Raw genomic sequence first — 9,616 nt, forward strand, 5'->3', positions numbered from 1 at the left:
AGTACACTAGAGTATTATGTAATGTATTTTGGGCCAGTATTTCATAAATATATGAAAGTACTGAAAAATATACAGATCACACAGAACATGAATTGGAAAAGATTCACTACTCGAATTTTACTTTTTGCAAAATATTGTATTATGGCATTTTTTGGGTACTATATGCAGTGAATGAAATCCAGGCCATGCTGGAGGCAAAGGGAATATTAAATTTTCCGTAGGACCTGGATTTTATCCAGTCTATACTGTATTTCAGTGTAGAATGCTCAATATTATGAGTTAATTACCTGAATTAGTTCAGACTGGCCACGTCTCATGGTTCTTAATAAAAGATTTAGATGTTTCACTGCTAAAAATATCAACGTGTTTTACTGTAGTGGATACATTTTTTCTCCCTATTCTAGTAATCAGAACCTGTAAGCCATGGAAAGAGTCAGAATAGATAATAAATGTAAAGCCAGGAATGAGTGTGTATATATATATATATATATATAAAACGCTGCTGCTTCTTTTGAGAACACATGCAGAATCATTCTTGAGGAGAAAAGACAACACAGAAGGAACCGTGTCTTGCCAATACCACCTAAGGAGACTTTCCGCTGTGCCTTTTGCAGCCGGACTTGTCTATCTCACATTGGCCTTTTTAGCCTCCAGCGCGCTTGTAGCAAGCGTGGATAGAATCCTTCTCAAGTCTTTGTTCGCGAAGCCTAGCCATGATGATGATATATATATAACACTCTATATCTGTCCTAGTTTGTTTAAAAATCCAAATAACAACATATAAAGTTTTTGAAAATACATAACTCACCACTGGGTAATTTCACTGGCTTTTTTTATGTATTTGTTGAACAGACTTTGTGCTAATAGACTTTCTCTGCTATCATCAGTATCTACAGGGCATCAGTACTCATACATTATGGTCACAAGACTATTGCAATGAGGTGCTGAGTGTTTGCTGAGGTAACAGAGTAGAATATGTAGGGATAAATCTGACTTTCAAGTGGTCGTATAGAAAATAGTATGATGAGTTCCTTGCATTGGAAGAGAATGAAGAATGAACTGTAAGTTTTATAGCCCCTCACTGGGACACAATCCCCACATACCTTTGTTATGACAATCGTTGCCCTTCACGTAAAAATGTCCTAAATAAACCCGTGTTATCTATGGACAAGTCTCGCCAGTTTAAAAAATGAGAATGCTTTCTTTAAACTAGAAGTTTACGGGGCTCTTTTCCTTCTTGTACTCCTTATGGAAAAGCTCGTAAGCAAAAATGCACTGCTGAGTTCTCCCAAACCGCGTTTTTTCCGCGCCGGCGATGGAAACCACGCCGCGTTCCCTTCCCCTTCCCCAGGCTCCGCGCTCTCCCCGGAGATGATGTTCCTCGAGCCCGGCCGCGGTTCCCGCGCTCCGCTCCGCGCCCGGGACGCTGCGGGGGATGAGCAGCGCGGGGGACGGGGGGCGCGGGCCGACATTCCGATGCGGTGACACAGCCCCGGCCCGGCCCGCCCCCGCGCCGGCCCCGCTCGGGGGGCGCGCACGGCGATGGCGCTGGAGCGCGTCCAGGCGCACGGGGTCGCGGGGCTGCGGCGCTCGGCCGGCGGCGCTCGCTTGCGGGCGGTAGGAGGAAGCTCTTCCGCGGGCTCCAGCTGGCGAGTGCCCAGCGGCGGGACGGGACCTGGGGCGCTCCCAGGCTTCGAGGATCCCCCTCAGCGGGCGCCGCCTGCTCCTTTATGAGCAGTGGCGTGCACTGGGAGCCGGAGGGAGCGGTTCAGTTCCCTGCTGCTGGCGGGGTGACCCGCCGCACTTGCCGGACGTGGAGTGCTCCACACGCCGCCCGGAGCGAGCGGAGCTGCCCCGGACCGCGCACCCCCCGAGGCACGGGAGCGGCGGCGCTGCCGCGGGGCTGCAGAGCCGCCCGCCTCGCCGCGGTGCCTGTGGGAGCGCGGGGCTGCACAGGGCAGGACAAGGAGGAGCTGCCGCACCCCGCCTGCCGCGTGTGCGGAGTATGATCCCAGCGACCCGGCCCGGGGGCAGCTGCCCGGCGGGAGAACCCTGCTCCCCACTGCCGAGGAGGGGCGGTCCCGGGGCAACCCTCGCGGGCGGCCCCGCGCCCTCTGAGCGCGGCTGACTCAGCCGGCGGCGCGGCCCCCAGCCCCTCCCCGGCTCCCCCCGTCCCTGCCGGGCCCGGCGGGGCGGTCCGCGCCCGCAGCCCCCGCCCCTGGCCCGCCGGGGAAGGCGCCTTGCTCCCTCCGCCGCCCCGGGCAGCGGCGGCCGTGGAGCCCCGGCGAGGCGGGGCGGCTCCGTCCCGCAGACCGCTCCGCCACCGAGGCACTGCCGCCGCTGGAGTCACGGCCGACCCGAGGAGGAGGAGGAGGAGGAGGAGAAGAAGAAGGAGAAGATGCCAGGGGGACGCTGAAAGGTGCGTCCCCTGCTCGCCCCCGCCCGCTTTCCCGGGCTCTTTCCCCGACTCCCGAATGAGGCTGGCTCTCCTCCGAGGGCTCCGCGGGGCAGGGTCCCGGCACCTCCGGCCCCGCTGGCCCCGGCGGGGGGTTGCGAAGGGCTGCCCGGTGCGGCCGAGCCCGGGGGCGGGCGGGGGCTCCGCTTTCGGCCATGTTCGGCAGCGCCGGCAGGACCCGCTGCCCGCGCCCTCCTCGCCTGACCTTCGGCTGCAGGGCTCCCCCCTTCCTCCGGGAGGGTTCAAGAAAATCCCAAACGCAAAAGCAAAATGGGATGATTGCCCTTATCCCACATGCTCTCTTCCACTGCGGCTCTACAAACAATGTTTTACCTTAAAGTCTGGCAAATTGTAGTCCAAAAGTGGTGCAGCTCATCGGAGATGTGGTGTTGGAAGGACCCTGTGGCTATAAATGACAAGGGTGCCCTCAGTGGGTCTCAGCAAGCTCCTCTTGCAGGCTCTAGGCGCTCCTTGCAGGTGCTGCAGGCCCTGGCGCCCAGGCATGAAGGTGCGAATGCATTCCTTCCAGCTCCAGACTTCTCTTTGCCCCACTTGGTGAAGTGTCGTTGAGTTACAATGACTCAAAGTCTGCAAACACTTAGAGAAGTAGTTTCATTGAAGTGTTAGTAGAATCAGGACCAAGGTGTCTGAGTGCGATGCTTGTCCATTCTGCTGCGCGCTCTTGGGACGCCACCAGCACAGGTGATACAGAGGAGAGCCTAGACAGGTGACTGCAAATTGGGCTTCTGATAGAGGAAGTTTAAGAGCTGGGTTAAGAGTGCTAGAGAAATGCCTGAAGGATCGGCTGTACTTCAAGGAATAGTAAAATGTTTTGTTTCATAGTGAGGCGTTTGTGTGAGAAGCAGAATTGGCCTTGCTGTTGTATTTAGTTTGCTAAAAGTTTGACAAAAAGTTTGTTAAATACTTCAATCCTCTACGTTTGTATGACAAGTGTTTGCTAAATATTTCAGTCCTTTACGTTTGTATATTTGAAAGGAGATCAGAGAACCTGCCAATTATGAAGAAGCCACTTAATAATCACTGCAAAGCAGCGACCATTATGTAGTTTGAGAAGGCATGTGTTTCCATCTACAAATAATCATCTTTGATCTGTGGTATCTCATCCCCTGAAAAGTCAATAGCAAACAACCAATGTTTGTGATCATTACAAAAACACCTAAACAAATCTGTGGACAGTAAGACAAAGTGAAACGAGAAACAGACACAACATTTTGTGTATTAGGAAGTGCTTGACGGAGAAATTCCCAAGACTGAAAGAGCATGTCCAATCTACATAAATTGGCAGAGGAGTACTAAAAATCTTACTTTTTTAGTAATCTAAATAGATTTCATTCTTGTTCTGCCATATCGAGGTATTAATCTCAGATTCTGTAGTGTGTTCATTCCTGTTTTCATATGTGGTAAGAAATTTTTTATTAAGACTTTATGATTGCAGACCAGGCAGTGCAGTTCCTACCCTCTCAGTTAACACAGATTTCATGTGATACATCTTGTACAGTGTAAGTGGGGTGTTCAAACCAGAGTTCCAAGACATTAAGAAGGAAAAAATAATTCCCCACAAAGTAAAACTTTTAGATCGAGAAACATGAAAGCCCAACTGCAGAATAAAAAATTTCTGAAAACTCTGTTTACTGGAGATCATAGAACAAGTTCATGAAAGAGATGATAAGATAATTTGAAAATTGGGAGTTTTTAATATGAGAAAAATAAATTCTTTATATTTAGGTTATCCAAAAAAATGTAATGGAAAAATCTGAGCTCCATTTTTAAGTACCCATAGAAAAGAATATTTCTTGTATCAAAAGGGCTGTTTTAGTTAAGAGAAATATTCAGGTTAAGATCCACCAGTGACTAGAACCTGCACCAAAATCCAAGGCACATATTGGAAAGTGATGGTTGTGACTGTTCATGAAAGGCTGTAGATTTACAACCACTGGAAACATCTTACTCAACTTACCAGCCCCCTTTTTTAATTTTTTTTTTTTTGGAGAAGAGCAGGTGTAATTTATCAGTAGTTTTTGGATTTGAAATGAGAATTAGTTAAAAAACTCTTTAGTTATAAAGGAGGCAAAAAGTAATTAATCTATTATTTCATTAGAAGTCCATGATTTGTGTAGGGATTTTTTTCATAAAGTGTTAAAATTAAGTTTTTTTTAGTGATCAGTTTAATTTACATGCATGTTTACAAAAGTATTTCTCGAAGAGTGTCTTCCTTTAAAACACTGAAGACCACACTCCAGAACAAGGGTTGTCATTTTGTTTAATGTTTTTACAGCACTTACCATGAAATGGATTTTGGGTCATGACTATGACTCTTAAACTTTATAAATTACAATGGTAAGTGTTATTAGTAATAATTTACATCTTTTTTTATTTTGTGTACTTCTTGAAAATATCAGTGACTGAAACACTGGAACAAGTCATACAGCTCCAGCATGGACAGACTTACTGTCATGCCTGTTCACAATGCAGCCATTGATGATTTCATTTGAGCGATGACTGTCATTTGATTATGCAGACAGCAGGTTAATGGCTGTCTGTACCTGTAATATGAAATCTGATTCATTTGTAAATAATACTTTTCATCACATCTTTCTTTTAGAAAGCTATTAGCATGCTAACGTGAAATCCATGTTTTTCCTTAGATTAACTCTGTCCCTTCTTGAGCCTTCTTAATCATTTAGAAGAGAGTTGTTGCACGTGTACTTGAGGACCTACATGACTGAGTACATATTATGTGAGAGCAGTCCAGCTTACTCTGCACATTGCTTTATTTGTCTTGGCAAACCTATACATATATCTGCTTGTGGGTGGGGTTTTCCGTAGTCCTGATTCTGCCAGATATTGGTGATATTTCACTCTGATTTTTTTGGGCAAAACATTCATCTACTGAAGTGAGACTTGTGTTTAAGACCTGAGGATAAACTGGTGACATTTTTTTCTATGAATTTCCTGTATCGGGAGGTCTCTAATTTTTCTTCTGTTTTGAGGCACAGAATTTTGGTTTTATTTGAAACAACAAAGTTAATTTGTAAATATGTTGCTGTGAGATTGAAGTCTGGTCCTCTGGTTTTATATACTCTGTCATGCTGACATCTCTATGCAAGACATAATTAATGTCACTGATTTTAAAGTAGGTCATCCACAATACTCTTTTCTTAACTGCCCAGTCATTCATAAATAATCCAGCAAGTTCAAACAAGAGCTTTATGTGCTATCACTTACTGAAAACGGGTAAACTACAAGAGCTAGAAGGAATGAGCTCAACTGTCCACCAGAATTATCCTTCTGTCAGAGCCCACTACGTTGCTGCAGTTTATCAAGTGTCAATGATGGTGCTGCAGGTAATCCCAGCTCTTTCAGTAAATAATTTAAAGCAGCAGGGACACACACCTTATGGCCTATGTGAGGTGCTCCGTGGAGCTGTCTTTTGCGTTCTTTGCATCCAAAACTGGTATGTATTTGGTGTAGCTTTTGAGTCGGGAGAGTATTGAGCAGGCTTGAGTCTTGTACAAGGCAGTGTATTCTATGAGCCAGTATATTTACTGTAATGTTTATTCACAGTAGTCTGAGGCACATCATAGTAGTTTAAATAGGCTATCAACTCTGACCTACTTTTTATTCTACAGTGCTATCAGTAAGTAAGGTTTAATAATTTGTTACAACATTTTCAGTGGAGCCTCTTTATTAAATTGAATATATTATTGTATTTGTCAGTTGTAACATTTCATAAGTAATTAAAAAATTAAATGCTCGGGTATTTTCAGTATTCTTTATGTTGCTCACTTCAGTGTTTTAAACGATACACAAAAAGTAGAAACGCTTAGAGCAAATTTGAAGCTACCATTTGAAAACATTTATTTTTGGGGTAATGGTTTTATTCTATCAGTATGCACAAGTGCTGCATAACTTGCATCTAATAATAGTGTGTTTTCTTAAACAGATGACTCTCCAGTTGCATTGACCTTGCCTTGTGTAGTAGGACCTTGCTGTCTGCTCTTTCAGACAATGCTCTGATGTGAGACCTCTCCTCCCACAGTATTTTTCTCTGTCTGTGCTACAGCATACGGCAAGAATGCTGCTGCAGTGATCTTTGGTATTTGAGGTTTTTGTTACACTGCATCTTCTTTCAAACATTTTCATGATGCATTCCTTTACTCCAAATACAAAACTTAGTTGCTTGGATTAGGTTGATTTCTTTCTGTAGTGGTACAAATACCTTTCATCAGTGTTTTAGGGAAAACCAACTTGGCTTCCCTTTGGAATTTAGCAAGATAAAAAGGGGTCATAGCAGAGCAGCTACTGCTTTGTGCACTACCAACAGTTCACATCAAAGAACAACCTGTAGATTTCTTCTTGAGGAACTTTCTTGGCATGAATGCCTCCTTTTTAGTTCCTTCAGGGTTGCTACAATTGTTTTGGATTTCAGCTATGTACCAGATTGAAAGGGAAAAAGAAAACTCAGTGTTTTAGTAGCCAGGCTGAACTGTGTTTTGAAGATGGTATTCTGCTTCTGTTCTAATTTTAGTTAATTTTCATACTCTGACATTTTTCAGAGATAGATTTTCAACCAATTAGTTATTGTTAAGTCTGGACAAGTATGGTAAAATGCATTTATAATCAGATACTTGCATTGGTGGGCAGAGATTTCTAATAATTGGTTAGTGTTTTTCTAACTTTTTCTAGAAAAAGCAAACTTTTGGTGACTTTCGAGCATATCAGATGTTCTCTCTGAGTACATGCATTGTTTCTGCTGAAAGCTGTGGGAAAATAATCTGCAGGTATTTCTTGTGAAAGCTCTAAGTTTCTGATCAATGTGCACGTGTTTTAGTTCAACAAGCTTATGAGGAGCAGTAAATGTAGAGGAATATCTATGCAAGGCTGGAACCCCCTAGATTTCTGCTTGCAGGAGAGGCTGACAACAGGCTGCCTCCCCGTTTGGTTCTGTAATTTACGTTTGCTCTTCAGCTACACTGTAGGCTGCTTTCCCATAACATATTGAGTGGCAAAGGTGTCAAACAGTACCAGGCAGATAATACTTCTTGAAGTCTTTTGTTTTATGGTACTTCTGCATTATTGCAGTACTTCTTGCATTTTTTAGATGAAGAATATTTCTTAATATGGCTCCTTCAGAGCTCTTGAAGTTTTTCAGTGTAGCATGAATAGTCTGTTGTTTGCATTTTTTCCCCCAAAAGAACAAAGTGGACATACAGAAAGGGGTGCATCTTGCATAATTACCTTTGTTTTGTTGTGGTTGCACCTTCTTGTTTGTTTTGTTTTTGCTTTTCTTAATAGTCAATTGATGGAATAGACAACAAAAATAGAAACAATAAAATCAGTTGGACACCTGCTTATGTTGACAATATTTTTGTCTTAATAACCACTCAAAATGTCGCTGTTATAATAAATTTGAATATACATCTGCTCTTATTCTGTGCTTTAATTCAGCAAAGTATAAGCAAGAACTTCCACTTCAGTGGTGGTTTTCACTCAGTAGACATAGAAATGAAATATGGAGAAACGTTATAAAAATGGATGATTTCACATGTGTGTCATTTACTAAACCTCCGTGACAATCCCATTTAGCAGCATTCCTAATATCATTAGTCTGGGTAATTTAAAAATTTAAGTACAATTATAACTTTTTTAACTTTTATTTTCGTACAAAAATTTAGAAGATAACTATCACTGTTTCAGAACCTCATGAAATTATATTAGCTTAGCCCAAACCCATGTGACATTGGGTACTGTTGTTTTCATTGTGATACTTACGCCTTTTAGCCCCCTAATTAAAACAGATTTCGGAGACTGTAATAGCAAGATTCCACTACATGGTTGCAGCATGAAACAGAATTGTTTACTTATTTTTTAATTATTTGGGGTTTTTTTAATAAGTTGAAGAGGAATGTGGTTTTTTTAACTAAGCCCAACTAGCCTTCTTGATACTTAACCAGAAAACAATTGTAGATGAAGATCTAGAGTTTAAACTTATTTGAAAATACAGTTGAATCCCAAAATGCAGTGTTCAGTTGTTTCCATTCTCATCTAGCTTTTCTGAAATAAAATAGAAGTTAAGTATATATATAGTACCCTGGTATAAGAATGTTGTGATTATTAAAAATCTAGCTTTAGCAGCCACTTTTGCTGTAGAGAAAAAATATAATGTTATTACTGTCCTTTCTTGTTTATGTTAAGCAGATATTGTCAACTGCCGATCTATTTGCACAGATTAAATTTGTTTATATATATAGTCATGGAAATATTTTGGAGTTGCTATAAGGAAAGAATATGCTTTTAGAATGTTAGTTTAGACCAACGAGCAAGAGGGGTTTTATGAGTCTCTTGAATTATTCAATGCCTTTTTTTGGTTCTTAGTGGTCAGCAGACATTTTTTCTCGTTCCAGCAAATTCTGAGCTATGGCAAATGTTTTACCTAGATTCCTCTGTCACTCAATTATGAACACTTTTTGGAAGAATGTCTTACTTGCTGTGATTATGTGAAGCAAATTCTGGAACTCCGTCTTAAAACTTCTTATTTCTTTATTATAAGAGATAAAATTACTTGAGATCAGGGAAAATACGAACCCTTGTTTAAAATTTTGTAGATTCATTTGTATAAAGGAATAGGAATAACTTGGAAATCAGCAACATTTTGGGTTGTAAATGGTCCTTCTACTTTACCAAGATAAGGAAATACTAAAACTTTAGATTATCTTTTGTAGAATTGGAAAAAAAGAATAGGTAATATGTTGTATTAATAAGTGGATAATATTTACAACCAAAATGTATTTTCACTGTTTTTTTCTAGTCATTCAGATCCATGGGGCATGCCAACAACTGATTTTATTATGAAAACTGTGTTGTCAGCACCAACTGTTCAGAGCATCAAGTACCAAATCCATATTATCCTTCCCCTTCTATGATTGGTATGGCTTAAAATTAATAAATGTGGAACCTTCCTTTTTCTCTTAAAATTCTTAAACCTTAATTGTTCCCATTTTCATCTTGTTTTTGTAACTAAAGGATGTGTTTTTAGAGCTGAGATTATGAGTAATTACATAGTAGTACGACTAATAATGGCCAGTCTTCGCGAGCGAAGATTTGGGAAAGGTCATTAACCCTTCGAGCCTGCGCAGTGGA

At 42.0% G+C, this 9,616-nt stretch overlaps 1 protein-coding gene across 4 annotated transcripts in view; it reads left to right on the forward strand.

Annotated features, from left to right (window-relative positions):
- Nucleotides 1-2,316: 2,316 nt before the first annotated feature.
- Nucleotides 2,317-9,616, forward strand: part of PLCE1 (phospholipase C epsilon 1) — a 148,118-nt gene continuing 140,818 nt past the window's right edge. For all 4 annotated transcript variants that reach the window (XM_017803875.1, XM_017803877.1, XM_017803878.1 and 1 more), the window contains exon 1: nt 2,317-2,419. The gene's annotated coding sequence lies outside the window, so the exon portion shown is untranslated. The remainder of the gene's footprint in view (nt 2,420-9,616) is intronic.

Source organism: Lepidothrix coronata, unplaced genomic scaffold (genome assembly GCF_001604755.1).
Source record: "Lepidothrix coronata isolate B3197 unplaced genomic scaffold, Lepidothrix_coronata-1.0 Scaffold8, whole genome shotgun sequence".
NCBI lineage: Eukaryota > Metazoa > Chordata > Aves > Passeriformes > Pipridae > Lepidothrix > Lepidothrix coronata.